Raw genomic sequence first — 19314 nt, 5'->3', positions numbered from 1 at the left:
ATATCTAAAGCAAATTAAGCAGTATCTTAATTCAAGATCGTCCCTTTTATCCTTAGAATATTTTCAATTTATTTGGCTTATGGCTTAATTTTCATATCCCATTTTAAGGGAGAATGCTATTCATTCCTCAAAAAATTGCATTTATTCACTGTTAATAACATCCCTTTACAATTTATTACTGTGTTCAAAATGGAAGTGTATATTAATCCTCAAAAGATATTTAGACCCTCCAATTACTTCTTCAGAAATAAAGAATGAACCACAAATTTTAACAGGCAATAAATAAGCAGCCTGTCATTCTGATGTTAGGATTACATTTGTTAACCTAAGGAGTAGAAATTATTTGACAAAGCAATGGAGGGAATAATTTTTTTTCCCCAAAGAGTGAAAAGTAAAATACTAGAATTATTTTTTTTAAAAATTCAGACAATCAAAGCCTTTACCCTAATAATTCTAAGTGTAAAAACCAGATAAATGAAATTTATTTAAAATAAATGTAACTATATTTTGAAAATTAAAATTTGTCATATAAATTGCTTAAATAATCTTATCTCCCTTTGAGTAATTGGCAATACTATATTAACTGTTATTCTTAGTAAAATATAAGGCTATCTTCTTGATTTTTTTAAGGAAAATCTTGTAGAATAAAAGTGCTGTTAGAGTTTGCAACTTGAATTGCCTTCTGCTTTATGCCAGATTTACAGTTTAAATTTTTCCGTTGAATTTACCAATAGAACAGACTTGCAGTGCTATGTTTAAAGTTTCTTGCTTGGAAATATAATGAGAGAATAAATGTGTGACATTTTTCTGCTCATAATTTTCTGACTATACTTACAAGGATTCAGTAAATTATGGGCCACTATATAGACATTTTGCAATACTTTGGGAAGAAAAAACATGTAGCTCAAAAATATTACAGACACATAGCCTCAACTGTGAAAATTTTAAAGGAGGTGTAACCTATGAAAATATCTGCAGCTTAAAGTATACTGTTAACAAAAATTGTGATGGAGACATTGATAACAAGTTCAAGAGAACTAACACATCTTCGGGGAGGGAGATGATCTGCAGAGACTCTGTGATGTCCTCATGTAGTGAGAAAGACTTATCATCTTCTGTGTCATATTCAGTCGGTGTTTTATTTTATTTAACAGTTTTATCACAGTACCACCAGTAGACCAAACTATTAAAATCAAGGAACACAACGGAGTCAAAAATAGCAGTTCTTGTAGTTCTCAAAGAATAGTTCAGCAATGAAGTGTTTTTCCTCATAACTCAGTAATACTGGGTTGAAATATATAGAAAATGAATGCAAAATCCTTTTGGAAAACATTTATTGGGCCTCTACTGAATAAGTAACAGGCACTGGGATGGACATTGCAACCATGCAATCCTTGCCTTTAAGTCTGATGGGGAACCACAAAATAATAAACCACTACACCAGTATATGATAAATGCACTGGAAGACATTTTCACAAAAAACTGTTGAGGCATAGAGAAATGGCACCTCCACCAGCTTGGTGACAAATGAATAGTTTTCTGGAAGGTATCAAAGATTTTTAAGAGAGAAAGTAAGCCAACGAGAATACCCCCCCAAAATGAGTATCATGTGCGAACTATTGAGATGTGAAAAAGTCTAGCATATTTAAATAGAATTGGTTTGATGTGAAGGAACAAAATAGATGTGGGAGGACCACTAAAAGATGGAGCTGACAAAACCTAGGCAAAAGCCAGTTTGTGAGTGATCTACTGATGCCACCATAAGGAGTTTGAGACTTATTCCAGAGGTAAGAAGTAGACACTGATGGTATGACAATGGATATGCATTTTAAAAAGACGATTTGTCAGAATTTGGAGAGGAAAGGACTGTGAAGAAATTTAGGAAGGTTCAATATCAAATATTGTACATTTTAGACAAAAAGTAAAGCAAAGGTAGTGGACATAAATTCAAAGATAAGCATTAACAAAATGAGTTCTATAAATTTGAAAATAATAAAATAAAAAATTAATCAGGTAATATATACAAGTCATAATTTAAATGATAATAATATGTTAAGTAAATTACATGAATTGTTTCCTTCAACCCTCAAAAATTCTATAAAATCAATATTAGTATACCCATTGTGTACATGAGAAAAAAGATACTCAGAGTTTTTAACTTGTCCAAGTCACCTAATCCGTGAATGGTTGTGAAAGATACACACTCGTGTATTTTGACTCTCAACACCCAGGAGATTTTTTTTTTGCTTTATTATCCTAGAGAATCTCAAATCTACAATTTTTTTTTTTTTTTTTTTTGGCATGGGCAGGCACCGGAAATCAACCCTGGGTCTCTGGCATGGCAGGCAAGAATTCTGCCACTGAGCCACCTTGGCCCACCTAAAATCTATAATTTTGATTTGGGCTATATTGTAGGTGGAAAGTATCTTCTTTTTTTAAAGTTAGAATACAGAACTTTTAAAAAAAGGAATGAAAGTGGCAAGAAAGATGAGTTTAGTTCAAGCTATATTGATTTTGAGATTAAAATATGAATGATGGAAACTGCATTGTATACTTCTAAACATGAGCAGGGAATTCTATACTAAAAACATAGATGGTTGCAGTCACCTTCCTGGGAAAATTCATAGCATAAGAGAAGATCCTGAAAAAAATCATGGGAAATAATAGCATTAAAGCAATAGGTTAAGTTAAACACTTGAAGGAACTAAGGCTAGGGGTAAGAAGTCAATTTAAATGCAATTTATAGCAACATGGTCTCGGGTCAAAACATAGAATAATGAAACTCAAAATTACTGCAGAATGAAAAGAAATGACAATAAGAAGACAAACTTTTGTGCTGCTGAAAGCAGGGAGGTCATTTTGAATAGAAATAGGAAAAAATAGCTTTCATGAACACACAGCCAAAGAGGGGAATATGCCCTACAATGAGGTTGACCTTGTTCTTTAGAGAATTGACTGACAAATGCAGAAAAGGTTTTTACTGACATATTGGTGTTATTACGGCATGTACTAAGAGATCTCCCAGTAAAAGTGTAGCAAACGCTACCCACTGAGATAATTTTAGACTCTAAAGGGAACTTAAAATCTTGAAAGTCGCCTGCCCAAATTTTCACTGTCATTCATCCTTTCTTTCACCTCCAGTATGACTCTACAAATGAGATAATCCAGTCTCTAATAAAATATTTATTTGACATTATTTGACAAAGAAAACTACCTCATCTAATTAAAATAAAACACTTGATGGCCTTGAGGATAGATTTTCCCTACAAATATTCAATAATTATGATCATATTCCTTTGCAGCAATTCAAGATAAACATTTTTTTTCAGTCAGTTTTTTACTATTTAGAGGTAGCCATCATGTATTACCTGTTTATACAGGTTTATAGGAGATTTACAGGAGATTCCCTTGCTAGTAACACTTGAATCCTGAATCACACTTTTATGATATTGATTCTGAACTACAATCAGAAGCACTTTTGGATTAAACTACTGACTCTAGGAAGCACCTGCTAAAACATCTGTTCACGAATGAGAAAGATTATATTTGCCATTAGCATAGATTTAGTTTCTCAGATTTTCCTTATTGAAAAAGTTCAAATCCCTGAGTAAAATCAAGATAAAATGAGGCAGTTTTCACTAGAGTGGCTGAGGAAACCCCAAAGCAAGGGCTACTCTCCAGGACAGGTGACAGCCCTTCAGTGAGACAATGGAAGGCTCAAAGTCGTCATGAACATCCTGAAGCAAAAACATTCAGAAAATGAAAAAGAGATAAAAGCCCATTTTAGTATTTTGTGAAATTTTCCATTGTTGATCATGTATATATAAACAGTAAGGATAAAATAAGAGTCAATTTGGAGGTTCAGAAAATATGAACATATCGGGTTGTAGAACATAATTATGTATATCTAAAGTCGCATGGCAATGTTCTTGCATTAAGATTTAGTGTTGGTGTTTAGCCCAGTTACACAGTGATTTCTCTCAATTAAAAGTTTTCATGTCTCATTTAGTAAAAAATTGAAAATTATCTGTTGTATTCAAAGCACTATGCTGGCTTACCAAAAATACAAAGATGGGTAAGACTAATTTCCTTCCTAGAGGTAAGCAAATTTCATTTTTCAAATTTTCAAGATCCACTCACATTTCATTTTACAAAATCATTGAAAGTTTGATGTTAAAAACCATGGACATTATTGAAATTTAAAGTACCAAATCATGTTTTAGATACATTTGATACATCCAGTATGTGGAATAACTATGAGACTCACTAGAACATGCTAGAAATACCAGTTGAATTGCATTTATAAATATACAGCGTATATGGATAAGATATGGAAGTGACACAAATCTGAATATTTAATTTAATATTTTTCCAGAGTAAGGGTATAGGATGTGGGATATTTAAATATTGGAAATTTTGAGTTACTTTTGTGAATAACATGTTCCTGGATATGACCCAACTGTGAAGCTTAAAGATATAAAACCACAAAGTGGTTTTAAGCAATTAGACTATTAGATAGGATCAAATGTTGCATTAAAAAGAAGTAATGTTACCATAAAATATTTAACATATCTTTTATATTGAACAAACACAAGCTGCTTTAAAAGTAGGGAATTTATCATGACAAAAAATAAACATTCAAAACCTTTACTTAATTTGTCTCCTCTGTAGACGTCAATAATATTTTTTTCAAGAAGGTGCTACCAAAATATCCAATCAATATGCATGATATGTTTAGAATTTTAAAAGGATGAGGTATTTATGTTTGAAGAAATACGTTCAAGTAGTTACAGTGATTGAAATAATACATATTTCAATTACAAAGACTCCTTTTGTAATGGTAATTTTCTTACAGAACAACTGATGACTAAGAACAAGGGTGGTTATTCCATTGTACTGCTCAGGATTAATTAAAGTATTTGTTCCAGTGCATTGCCAGTGGAATTCAAGCATGTCAGTGATGAAGGTTAGTTGCACTAGTATTATAATCATGATTTTTATTCTGTGGTTTTCTCATGGTCATAATCCATAATCCACGATTTATTCTCAGGGAGCCCTTCCAAGCCCCAGCGTACAGGAAACAAAATCAAATAGACAATAAACTCATATTAAAGATTAAAGTAGGGATGAAAGTCAGTGTCTCACAATTTTCAGATAAAGAATTTTACCAATCAGTGCTGCTGAAAAACTTGTTTGCTATTGAACATTGATATATTTTATCTAATATGCTCAAATACAATTTGGTCACAAAAACAGGACTGCATTTTTGGCAGGCAGACCTATTTAATCATATCTAATATGAATTCAAATTTTTTAGTAATCTTGATCTTTCATATTCTAAAATGTTTTGCTTTAGGTCTGCAACTGCTTTTCATTTTCTGAATTATTTTTACAATATCCAGTTTAAATGTACTGGAGCAAAATGTAACACCTTGAAGGTTTCTCTCATCTATTGTTCGACTCTTCTTCCTCTTCTCTCCAGTTTATGATTCCTGCCTCTATGCTAATCTTAGTCTATATATTTTGCGGTGTCCTCATCTATGCAAGGGGCTCCAATAATAAGTAGGTGATATCTCCTAAATGAGTCTTTCTAATCAAGAAATTTGTTGATTTCCAGATCGCTTTCCCATATGCCTCTAGACATTTTCACAAAGGTAACACACAGTGACCACAAAATTAACATATTCAGAGTCAACTCATAATTTTTTTCACTAAAGCACCAAATCCTGTTCTTCATGATGTGCCCAAGCATTTCCAGGATCTCTGAGGCTATTTAGACTCCATACTATCCTCACTCTTTGTATTTAATCAGCTAATAAGTCTTATAGATCCTGCAGATTCTATCTCAATACTCTTAAAATGTATCACATTTCCTCATAGCTACTCTATGGCTCTTTTTCAGGCATTCATCAAATCTTTTCTAGATCATGAAAATTGCTGTACACCTTTTAAATTTCTCTTTATTAGAATTCTGTTAGGTGTTGTTCTGATGAACTCATCTTCATGATGAGTTCAACCTGAGTAAAAGATTTGGGTGCAGGGAATTGATTTGGGGACCTGATCTTTAGTGAAAAGAATGAAACGTGGAAGGAAGAAAAGCCAAGGCACAGGTGAATTATCCTGTTGGTCACCACTGTGCACAACTGAAGCTTGATTTCACTAGACTTCTTTGGGTATTTCCTGCCTTAGAATTGCCTTGTGACATAAAAAGGGGGACAATTATCCCCTAGCTCCCATCCTCCTTGATCAAGTACTGGCTCAAGGAGTGCTTAACTCTTCCACATAGCCACAAATATTCAAGCATCAGTGCTGAGTGGTTTGGCATGGCTTCCCAAAGACCCTGGAGCAGAATGCAAGTGATGCACTGAAGCTGAAGCAAGATACTTTGAATTATACCTGCTCAAAAATGTTTGCTGCAACAAGACTGGTGGTTGGCTGAGAGGCAGGAACAAGCAATACATCATATAAATATTCATTCTGTGATATAAATCTGATTATATAATGGTCATGCTTAAAAATCCACATGTCTACCCAATTTTCAGAATACAATTTATACTCTTTATAGAAAAACATCCAAGTCTCCTTTGAGAAGTTGTTTATGGCCTTCCAAAATTGGGTCAAGTCTTTTTCTGACATGATCTCATGTCTATTATAGCATCTGAAACAGACATATACTAGAGGACCTCATTATGCAAGGATGCATGGTATAGGAAAAGGGCATTTAAAGTAAATCCACTTAAAACTGCAACCAAACCTTCATAGGAAAAGTGGCAGTGGTAGTGAAATTAAGAAAGGGTTTTATTGATGATTTACATTCAGATAAACCTAATAAATAAAATGTAGCTTCTTTTATTTTATATTTTAACAAGACAGGATATAATGTTGAATGCATCCTAATTCTTAGAATATATGGACTTTAAAAATCTTGATTTTTTGCATATATTTTTCTAACAACAGTTTAAAATAGTGTGAAATTATGTCCTTTATCACAAGTTGAATTTCACTAAAAGATTATAAAGTATTATTTTTATTAAAATACAGTTTTTTTATCCATTTTTCAAAGGGTTTCTAAAATATTTTCTCTCTCTTTTTTAAAGCAGCTTAAATGCCATAATTATCACCAACATTTCCTTTTTTTGTAAACTTCCAAACTTTGTAAGGTCTTCATTTAGCAATGGCTTTTTATGCGACTGCAATAGTCTGTGAATCTAATTTTATTGACACAGTGAAAATGTGATTCTTGCAAGATATGCACTTTCCCTTTTTAATTAATTTGCATTGTATTTGCATTGCATTGACAAATGTTTACAGAAACCTTACAGTAATTGAATGGACTTATCAATAATGAACATGAGCAGAAGAGCACGGATACTAAGTAATTTTAAGTGGCCAGCAAGGGACAGAGGGAATTTTACTTAAGACTAATTTTTTAAACTGTCAGTTCCTTGGTGAATATTTTTATGTTACAGCAAAATGTGTTAATCTCTTCAACCTCATAACTATGAGGATTCGGAGAAGGAATGGATAATTAGAATACTCTGGATGTTTACTTTTTATTATTTTATTGTTCTCAGAGGAACCTTCCTGTTCTATTAAAATTGCCAGTGAACTCCTCTGTCTCCCCTTACACTATAAATTCTGTGATGTTAGCTAATGTTTAATAACAATAAAGAATATTTTAGATAATTATTGATCCTATAATTAACTTCTGGACAATGCTTCGGTAAGGTCTTTGCTTGAACTATCTGATTACTGTCTTCGGAAAACTCAGTAAGACATTGTTTTTGAGCTATTTCTATTCTATTTAACAAATTACAAATCTGAAACGTAGAAAGATTAAGTGATTTCCTCAAACACATACATAAAAGTAATAGCATGGGACTCAAATCCAGGTAAGGAATCAGAGTCAATATCCAAAGTATGATGTTTTGCTTCTTTTGATATCTCTAATGTCCAAAACCTTGGAAGTGTTTTCTATTTTTATTTTCATTTGATGAAGAACCTAGTGCATTATCCACATCTTGAATCTTGCTGACTTTACTTCATGGTTACATAGCTATATGCCTTATCTATTCACTGTATTTCATGTAAAATAGTAATAAATTCCAGAGCTTGATTCAATGAAAGTTCCTTCTTTTGTCAAAAATTTTTCACGGTGATGTTGTGTACTTTGAACTGCATCAGGAAGCGCAAAAAGCCTGGCTTTCTCACTGTTTGACATTTGACCAAAGTGTTTAAGCTTGGCAGCTTGGTCTTTCTCTTATACCCTCTCACCTAATAACTTTTGCAGCTATTAATGCTAGATCCATTATTTCATTAGTGATTTCAAAATTGTGACTTTCTAATTCTATCATTCCATCTGTATTTATTTATATAGCTATTCTATTAAGGGAAAAAATCCTACATCAACTATAAGAATGATAGGATTAAAATGAAATCATCTCTCTTAATGAGTTTTGTCTTTTAACACCATCTCCTCTTTTCCTACCTTCCTTATCTAACTCCTACATATGTACCAAAATTTAATTCAGGCATAAATTATCTCTTCAACAAGCTTTTTCTGACAGCTTCCTTGTCCATGCCTAAGTTCATTTCGTTCTCTGAATTCCATTTTGTTCTCATCCTACCAATATTATAATACCAAAATAGCTTTGGAATGATAATTTTCTTCTCTGTCTCCCTTCCTAAAGGATGTGCTCCCTGATGACAAGGTGAGAATTTTTTTATACGTCTTTGTTGAAAAAATAAATTAATAAAATTAGAAGGTAAAAACAACATCACCCATTCTGATTCTTCCAGTTCCGTCACACAATGCTTATTAAAGCATTGAGTGAAAGAATGGTTGAAGAAATAATGAATTAATAATATTCAAGATAAAATATGCAACCATGCAGTTTGAGTAAAGACCTGAAATCTAGTTTCCTCAGGAAGACATAGAAGTAAAATGATTTGAGTGTATAAATGGACATCTGCCATCAAAATGTCCTAGCAGTGAAAGACAGTCACCTCAACATTTATGTCATGTCAGATTTCTGTAAGGCTATAAGAGTGTAAAAGATGATATAAAAAATGGATACTGTATTTCATCATACCTGGATCTAACCAGTGGAAATTGATAAATGACTATGTACTCGAGTTAATTCATAGTACACAAGACTATGACTAGTCATAGGATTTGCTTTCATCAACCACACACAGACATATATACTCATTTTGTCTGAGTATTTGTTCCAATTCGAACTAACATTATCACCTTGACTAACATGCCTCTTTCTAGTACTTAAAAAAAAATGATGCCTTCCCCATCAATAAACTACTCAATGAACTGCTTCATTAGAGGCGAATTAATAAACTTAGCTTTGTATTTTTTCACGTGCTCTCTATTTCTTTAACAATATAAATGTGATAGGTGTAATATAATGTGTCCTACTTAGTTGGCATGTTATCTTTTCAATTTACCTCATCATTTTTAAGATCCTAATTAGTAAGTTAGATCCCTTTTCTTAGTATTGAAATATGTCTTTAAGGAAATGACTTATAATTTGTTCAGTTCTTAATCTGTTTTTATACGGGTGCAACTATAGACCCCTTGCAGTGAATTGATGTTAAGTTCAAAGTAGTTTTGACCAATTTTTGAGGGATGAGTAGAAAATCACATAGTTTATGATACTGAGAAACAAAACTGACTATTTGAATCTCAGTTCTGTCACTCTTTATGTAAGTAGGCATGTTGTTTACTATTTCTGGGTTTCAATTATTTCAACTGGATATTGTGAGAATTAAATAGCTTACTAGATGATAAGCACTTAAAATCATACCTAGCACATAGTAAGCACTTAACAAAAGGGTTAACTATTATTGTTACCCTTTTCTTATACTAATGCCCTTTGTTATATCCACCTATGCTATCACATTGCTTATGGAAAAAAAAAATTGGCCCCTTTTATGTGAAGTAAGTGCTACAGTTCAAGAACAATGAGAAACATAGATACAGGAGAGAACCTGGCGCTTACTAAGTGTGCAATTAATATCTGAGAAAATAAAGGATATAGATTAATCTGAGGAAAACAGGAATTATTAAGAGTTAGAATAATCTCAAAGAGTTAATGAAAATGTTATGTCCCTTTCAAACATTGAGGTCCTAAAGCGCATCTCAAAGACATTCTTGTGCACAAATTCCATTGTCAGCCAATTTCTGTTACCAAAATAGCATGACTGTTAAGAAATAGTCATGTAAGGTTATGAAATTGGCTAATACCATAGGGGCTAAAATTTTGTTTAAACATTAACCACACACAGACATATATACTCATTTTGTCTGAGTATTTGTTTCAATTCGAATTAACATTATCACCTTGACTAACATGCCTCTTTCTAGTACTTAAAAAAAAAATGATGCCTTCCCCATCAATGTGGCATGGAAAATTAACACCCAAAGGAGGCAGCACATTGTGCTGTCTAACATTATATACAGAAATATGCATTTATATTTATAATACATAAAAATAAAGAGTAAAAAGTGAAGTAAAACCTTCACTTTTAATCTTTATAATCTTCGTAATATAAAACAGAGCAAAGAACAAAAACAAATGTAAATAAAATGTCTCATGTTCTAAACATGTTTTATTAAGGTTTCTCTCAGATTTTTGTGAACTTAAAATCTATCATATCTTCCTTCTCAGTACAAAAGTATGCAAAACTGTAAGTAAAATTCCTTTGTTAAAATAAATTTGTTAAGCAATTTTGCTACCGCCTAAGAAAAGCCCTTGTAATGTACTTGATTTTAGGCTTTCTTTCTTTTTTTTCTTAAATCGCAATTGTCCCTTTCATATTTACAAGTAAACTATTCTTTCTGGAATTTCTTTTCAGCTTTGGGCCAAACACTTATCTGGACTAATCTGTTCTCCCATTTCTCTCATCCTTCTCTACTGGAGGCATATGGTGATTATAGGTTTGCCCCAGCTGTTTCTAATTTAATGACTTTGTCTGTCTTGCGAAACGATTTGGCAACTTTACTCGTTTGTTTAAATGAAGACAGAATGTTTTACTATATAATCACTATATGTTAAACAAAGTTTTCCCATCCTACATTATATGGATAAGACAAGCAAACAATATTTTCACAGTTGGATAATGAGAGGGAGGAAAGCATGTGGTTTTAAATGCCATATTTATCTATGAAACAAAAGAAAATAGGTCTTAAAATCCATAAAAGAAAATATGTATATAAATCTCATGAAAACTTATTAAAGGAAAGATTTTTCTTTCTCTATAGTATAATTTTGGTGTAGTTTTGTCAATACTGACTTATGTAAATAACACTAAAAATCAAATGCTAAAATTGTGCTTAAATTATTCTCCTTTTCTCCTTTTTAAAATTTCAATTAATCTTCCGTAGGAAAAGTAGTGATTTTTCACTTAATTAAAGAGTTAAGACACTCAATATTTATTGCTAAAATTACCAATTGGGCTGTAAAACTAACCTATGTGTATAATAAAAGAATAAACTGTGGATTCAGTTAAATATAACCTAAATCACTAATTTCAGGGCTTTTGTTTTCAACCAAAAAAAACAAAAGCTATCTTTCTCTTTCTCAACTACAACTTCTGTGTTCACTGTTTTCCCCATGCTCCTTCCCCTGTTGGAATTTTGCTGGTACCCACATACATGGATTCTTATCCATAGTATATCTCCCTCTCTTTGCATCGTAGCCTGGGGAATTTTTATCCTGTGTTTGCTTTTCTGGTAGGTTGTAGAGAAAGGGTTGGATGTCATTTCTACTACCAAATAGGTTTCACTTGGAACAAATAATTTTTCTCTTTCTATTTTTTTTTCTTTATAGTAAAGTATTCTCCTTTTGCAACAAAGCATCTGAATGACAACCAGTTTAACTACAGAGACCAATTCTATAGCATTTTCAGTAATTTTTCTTTTAAAGCTTTACTATTCTTGGATATTGGTAAAATTGGCTTTGTTTCTCTATAACAGTTTTTTCCCTGATTCTCTAGCTCTTCTGCTTACTGGGCAGCTAAAAGGGTACACACTCATCAACTGATTTAATGGTGAATATTGTATCCTTTCTAGGGTCTCTGCTCATTGCTAGAATCTTTTGATGCAGTCATTTTCTTTGTTATAAGTGTTAATATCTCAAAGTTTTGTCAATAAGGCTCAGGGGCATGTTGAAGGAGAGCTACAACACCTGTATTTGAAAAAAGTAAAGAAGACTCCATTGCATTGCCTGTATGCTACCGAATTCTACACTCCCCGCCAACTGCTAAACCAGGTCTTCTCACAACCTTGAACAGAAGTACTAATTGTATATTTTCCTTCCTCAAGGCTAATATGGAAGTGACTCCTGGCCTTCAAAGGAAAAGATGGTGTGCAGACACTCGCAAATAATGGTGTCTTCCAATTGAGCTTTTTACGTGATCAGTAGAGGAATAAGAGGTGGGTGACAGGCCTTGGCCAATCCATGACTCACAAACCCAAGTAACAGCATCAAAATTTAGAAGCAGCCTATCCTTTAAATACCTGCAGTATGTTTTCCTTAAATGACTGCCTTTCTAAAAAAATGCCAATTTCATCTATACAATCAAATATAGACACATTAAGAAAGGTGTTTCAACTATAAACAATCCAAAAACCAATTCAGCTTTGTTACGCAATCTGAACATATCCTCACCAGGCTTCAGTTCTGCCCTATATAAACTACCCCGTTCTGCTACCTGAGCAAAGCTCCTCAACATTTAGTTGTTGGGGCTCTGACCGATTCAAGAATTATTTTTTGCCTGAATTGTGACACATTTTAATTGCCTCAGTTTTTTCTTTTCAGGATGAATTCCTTCTTCCAGAGAGGCCAACAAGATACAGAAAGCAAAGGTGTCCATGACCTCCATATAGGCCTTACAAATAATTCTGATGACCCACAAGGGGATGGTAGAGGAGAACACAGTGTGGCAATCCCTTTAGGTCTTGTGGTCACTCCAGGGAGAAAAGTCCCCCATAGCCATGGCTAAACAAATCAACTCTCCTCACTAGGATCAAAAACATCACTCCCTTAGATTGGGAAGCAGAAGAGAGTTGCCTGAGAAACTTCTCCTGCAACAGCAACATCCAGGCCACCAGGTGAATCCAATGAAGAGGAGAATGAGGAACTCCCTAGTCTCGCTTTCCTATTGGTGCCTTGACATTACCTACTGCCATGGTATCTTTCCAGAAGTCCTCTCCTGCCTCATGCCTTCTCTTCACTGTGGTTCTGTAGTCCTGGGGATATTTCCAGGAAAATAGGACTCAAGCTACCTATCCATCTATCATGTGTCCAAAGAACTTCTTTTGAAAGTCTGAATTTGCTAAAAAGATGCCCAACCTAGGGGATCTTTTCAGGGACTATGGGAGGCAATCTCTGCCTTTGGGTGTGGTTTAAACCAGACAGCCTCAGAAAAGAAGCTGTGGCACTCATATGTGGTAGAAGGAAGAAGCACCATTGTTGAAAGTTGAAAAAGCTGGGACCAAACTCTCACATACCTAACCCTCAGTGTTGGGGCCCCATAGTATATTTACCCTTTTCTTTACACTCAATGAATCTAAATGCTGCTACCTGTTACTGGTTCTGTTCCATGGTGGTTCTATAGAATGTAGGAAGGGCAAGGAATTCAAAGACTTTCTATGATGGGAATGGTCCTATTCTTGGGTTATGAGAGTGATACTTTTAGAGCAGCTGTATATAAAAATGCAATAAAGTTTGTTTCGTTGGAAATTTCTCTCAGTGCTTCAATATTCTGTACACCTGTCACTGCTTCTTCTGCCTTTTTTTTTTTTTTTTGACATGGGCAGGCACCAGGAATCAATCTGGGTTTCTGGCATGACAAGTGAGAACTCTGTCACTGAGCCACCGTTGCCCACCCTGTCACTGCTTCTTAATGGATCAAGAGTTTGTAAAGTAGGAAAGATGTGGATGTTCCCACACTGTTTGGCTCCACAGGTGAGTGACCTATTCCTTGAGACTGTTCTTGGAAAAGGAAGATTCCATGCTTCCTCTGCTCATTAATAGGTCCCCAGTAATCACTTTCCTCATCCTTTTCCCACAATGCATCTCATCCTCATCTGTATCTCAATGATCCATTGAGGGAAATAATCTCTTTAACTTTTAAGACTTCTGAATCATTAAGGAATTTACTATAATTGATCCCAGAAACAGGAGTTTTCTTTAAAGTGTTTGTTTTCTGTTTCTGCATATAAATGTATGGAGTAAATGACTGAGACCTGGCTCACTGTTTACTGGTATTTGAATTCAGCAAGTCAAATAACATCTCTATATTTCAAAGACTTCATTGGGAAACTGAAGATAAGAGCATTTACCTATCAGGATTTTTGGAGTAATAGATGACGTTAGTTTGTAGGGATCTTGGTCCATTCCTGGCAGGACTCATTCTCTCAATCAAGGATGAGAATCATCACAACCACATGCTTGGGGGTTAGGTGATGCTGTATACATCTTCACAGGCCTGGTTTGGTCTGGCTGGTATTCTTCTGTTGGTTGAACAGTTGAGAGGAGAAAGGAAATCCTGATGCTGTCCAATCTCTCTATACTGCCAGTCAGCTAAAATCTTACAGCCTGCAGTGAGTAGCAACTGAAGATCCATGGCTGCAGAACTGCATTCCTCGCAGGAATCCAGCATCCATGCATCTGAGGTCAGCAGCAGTGCTGAGCTGCTAGAGGCTTAAGATGGCCTGTAAATGGCAAGAAATCAGCTGCTTCTTCTTGGTCAGGTTTTCCATGTGTTCCCTGAGATACATTAAGAAATGGATCTGAGGCTGAATAGTTTACTATTCCCATAGGCTGCCCTGTCCAAGGAATACATCACTGCAAGAGCCTTGTTTGTGCGACAGGATACTCATTTCAGTATTTCCAGGGTTTATACTGACTACAAACAGCTTTGGCCTTGGGCTCAGTTGGCTGTAATTTACTGCTGAAAATAGTTTCGTTTTGTTTTTTTTTTCACTTTTTTCTTTTTTCAGTGGGCTCCTACTTTGCTATTCCACAGAGCAGGTTTATACAGCTCCAAATTGTGGGAAGATCCAAACAAGTATGCTGAATTTCTACTTACAAAGAATTTGCACGTCAGTCATTGGGAAGGATAAGAGAATGTCCAATGGGAATAAAAATTAAGAAATATTTAGAACTTTCAGTGGTGCCAATTCACACCTGTTTTTTTATGAAAATGGGGTGAAGGGTAGGGTCATTGTATGAGGATGGTGGCTCCCCCTGCAGCTGAGAAGCCTCATTTAAGGACCTGCCCTAAGAATGCAAGCCCAGCCATTCATTTTTTGCATAGATTTTTACAAAGTAATCTCACAGTCAGTTTTCATTTAGTCATTTTAAAAAATCCTCAAATCCGACAGTAGTTATTTAGTTTGACCCATTAACCCCTTTTACCAGTGATCATGAATTTGGCTGTGTTGCTAAATCACAAACACAAAGAGAAAATAGAGTGCTATGTTGGTAAGTAAGACATGAACTGTGGATTCATGTAGAACAATATCACCAATCATCTTCTGCAAAATAGGAATGCTGTTGCCTTTGATTGTTGTGAGAATTAAATCAGATAAAATGTATAAATGTATTTTGTACTATATAATATGGATTAGTTGACAAAGGCAGACCTAGCAAATACCATCACATTCAGAAGCAAGATGCATAACTGCAATTAACAAAAGCAATCACCCCCCTAAAAGATGGAGCTGGCATGCTATGGTTGTAAGATTATAAGATGTCTTATTTTGCACGGTATAGTTGCTGGTTTCATAATGCCATAATCAGTTGAACACACAGACATTACCCTATAAAACTCATGACTTACTGTTAGAGTCTAAGTGGCTTGCCCACAAGAACGTCCTCTATAAAACTGCAAGGCAGATATGCAAAATGCCTTCACCTTCTCTCATGAGGGACCCAGACAGACTTCTTAAAATAAAATGGAAGAGACTTCTTGTTCAAGAAAGAACTTGGAAGACATGTTTAATTGGCCTCTCAAAAAGTAAGAGTGGAAACAAGTAGAAAACTAATAAATAGGCAGATAAATAAATAATAAAAAGGCAGAGGGAGAGAAGGGGGATAAAGAGAAGAGAGGAAAGAGGAGACTGTGGAATATTTAACCTCATGCAGAAATTGATGATTACCTTGAAAGATGTATTAACCAATCCAGTCTTATCGCCATACTGCTTGCTAAGAGTAACACTTGCAAAAAAGATATCTATAGATTGGTGTACACTGCCAATTTTCAGAATGTTCATATCCAGGAAAATTATCTAGAGGGGAAACAGATCCACACAACTTTAGAAGAAGCAAAATCCTAAAAAATAATTGTTTTTTTTTTTTTTTTTTTTTTTTTGTGTGTGTGTGTGTGTGTTGTTGTTGTTGGCTTTTAACATGGGCAGGCACCGTGAACTCAACCCGGGTTTCTGACATGGCAGGCGGGAACTCTGCCACTGAGCCACCATGCCCCCCCCAAAAAAAACCTATTGTTTTTAATAGATAAATATACATAATCTACAAAGGATCACCACGAATTTGAGGAAAACCAACTAAATGAAAGCAGATTACCAAGGAAAATAAAGCAATGGAAAATAGCATATGAGGATTTTGATAACAATGTAGATGAGGTCTGTAAAATATTTTAGAGAGCTGTAAGAAGATAATACATCTACAAAATAAAATAAACCGCTAAGATCAAGAAGTGACCGGATGAAGCGGCGGCTGGGAGGGGTGGGAATGGTGCTCCTGAGGCACCAGGGACGAGGGGCAGGAGGCGGATGTGGCGGCTGTGCCCACGTCCCTGAGCGCCAGGAGGAAGTCGCAGAGGCTGGGGCGGTCCCGCAGTGACCCTCACTGGTGTAATGGGCAGATAACAGAAAACACCTTTGCCTCCTCACCAGGGAGTCAGTATGACCCAGTGTGTCCTACCTCCCACCAGCAGCCCCAGTGACCATTGGTCTGACTCGGACTCCTAGCTCTGAGGAGATCAGCTCGAGGAAGTTCCTTGAGTCTTACCCGACCAGCCCAGCGAGCCCACCCTCTCCAAGATGCCTCCATAAGCCTCCTGACACAGCGACTGATAATTAGAAAGACCATGGGAAGGAAAAGGAACATTTAAGGCTGTGCTGTCTTTCAGGAAGAGAGCTCTAGAGATAAAGCCGAAAGTCCTTCCAAAATGAGGAGGTCCAAGGGAATCTGTCTTCCAGATGCCAAAGCTTTTTTAGAAAGAAGAAGGATGAGAGAGAGAGAGAGAGAGAGAGAGAGAGAGAGAGAGAGAGAGAGAGAGAGAGAGAGAGAGAGAGAGAGAGAGAGACCCAAAGAAGAAAACACATGAAGAAAAGCACAAAGGAGAAAAACATGAAGAGAAGAAATCAAAAGACTTGACAGCAGTTGATGTTGTTAATGGAAAGAACAGAAAAAAAAGAAAGAAAGAAAGAAAAAAAAACTAGCTCAGGAGCCAGAGGTGCCTCAGATTGATGTGTTCTGAATCTCCGACCCATTTTTGGACTCCCTCTGGCTGTAGTGGCAGTGAAGACCATGATGGACGATGGCCTTTGGCTGCCAGCAGTTTTCTGAAAGTGAGTAGATTATGTCGAGAAGTATGGCATGAGGTGTTAAGGCATGTACACAGTTTCAGGAATTAAATCAAAGGTGGATGAACTAAAAGGGATTATGACTGAGAAAAGTCCCTAAACGGAAGAATATGAGCAGAATAGTGTAGCCAAATTGCTGAAGCAGTATCTCTGAGACCTTCCAGAGAATTTGCTCACCAAACAGCTGATGCCCTGGTTTGAGGAGGTGTGTGTGGGGAGCACTAAGGGCGAAAAGGTGCAGGAATCCGGCGCCTGCTGAAGGAGCTGCCGGAGGGCAACCCCTCCTCCTCTACTGGCTGATGGTGCACCTGGACTATGCCATCTTCAAGGAGCTGGAAATAAAAATGAACATACAGAACATTTCTATAGTGCTCGGTCCCACCGTGCAGACAGCAATCATGCTCTATATGTGTTTTTCACACATGTGCAAATGCTGTTTGGAAATGTGGTTCTAAAGTAGGTGACGAGGCCTCTTCACTGGTCTAACATGGCTATGACGCAGAGCTGCCTGACACCGAGGAGAACACCAAAAAAGAGATCAGAAAGCAGAAGTTTCTCTTCAATGGTTTGCATCAAGATTTGCAGAGAGGAACAAAGGATGTTTCTAGAGAAGAAAAACTGTGGGAAATAGAAAGAATTTTGAGAGCCCTTAAAAGAAAACAGAGAAGCTTAAAGAGTGTGAAACCAAGATTGCGCTCTGAGAGATAGTCTTTCTAAGAAGAAATGAATGAAGATGAAGAAGCTATAAATATTCTTGCCCAGGAGAACCATAGCCCGGCTGAGCTGGAGGAGCTCCTTGCCCTGGTGCAGTTCCTAAAGCAGCACATCACTTCCCAGGATGAGGAGGTAGCAAGCCTGCGAGCTGAGATCATAGAGATTTGGAATCCCCAGCCACATGGTCGAAGTGAAACTGAGGAATACTTCCGTGAAAGTGAAAATGAGAGTGAAGAGGAGACGATGCAGATCATTCTGGAAGATTTACAGAGACAGAACGAAGAGCTAGAAATACAGAAAAAGCATTTGAGTCGAACAATTCAGGAAGCTCCAGAGTCCGAGATCGAGCAGCGCAGCTCTGAGGGCTCCAGTCGCCACCAGCCAAGTCCAGGCAGCAGATGTGGGGAGAGGAAGAGCCAGAGAAATGTGGGGACGTGATTCCCTCACCAAGGGACAGTATTCTCCAGACAACCAAAGGCACTCAAGTAGCAAGTCAAACCATTGCCAAGCAGACAGGAAGGAAATGCCAATTGGAACAGCCCTGTGGGATCGTCTCAGAATCCTGCAGATTTAAAATGACTTGTACATCTTACTGTAATGCTGAGAACGCACGTGCACAACTCTCTGGGTGAGTACATTATGTAATATATCTTTCATTCTCGGAGACCCTGCTCTGGCTCACGCTAAGGACTTCTATCCATCAGGCTCAGGTTACAGGAGGGGCAAAGTATTGCAAACATTTTGGGACTTAGAGGGACAAATGCGTTTTCCATACAATTTCAACTTTATTTGAAGATTAACGTTCTTTAACTTAAAATAACTATTTTAACCCTCGAGTAGCTTCATTTTAAACCAAAATTCTCTTTTCTTTTCTTTTCTTTTTAAATGAAAGCAAAATCTGGATCCCTTTCTCTCATTCAAAGAGGAAACAAATTGAATACTGTATACCTGCCTTGTGGGTTAATCCATTA

General features: G+C 35.9%; 1 pseudogene; it reads left to right on the top strand.

The window, feature by feature from the left end:
* The first annotated feature begins 16945 nt into the window (after positions 1-16945).
* LOC143663652 (ralA-binding protein 1-like) lies at positions 16946-19109 on the top strand (annotated as a pseudogene).
* Positions 19110-19314: the final 205 nt, after the last annotated feature.

The sequence above is a fragment of the Tamandua tetradactyla genome, chromosome 19 (genome assembly GCF_023851605.1).
Source record: "Tamandua tetradactyla isolate mTamTet1 chromosome 19, mTamTet1.pri, whole genome shotgun sequence".
NCBI classification, from domain to species: domain Eukaryota; kingdom Metazoa; phylum Chordata; class Mammalia; order Pilosa; family Myrmecophagidae; genus Tamandua; species Tamandua tetradactyla.
The sequence above is the reverse complement of the archived record's forward strand: the minus strand, read 5'-3'. Positions and strand labels throughout refer to the sequence as shown.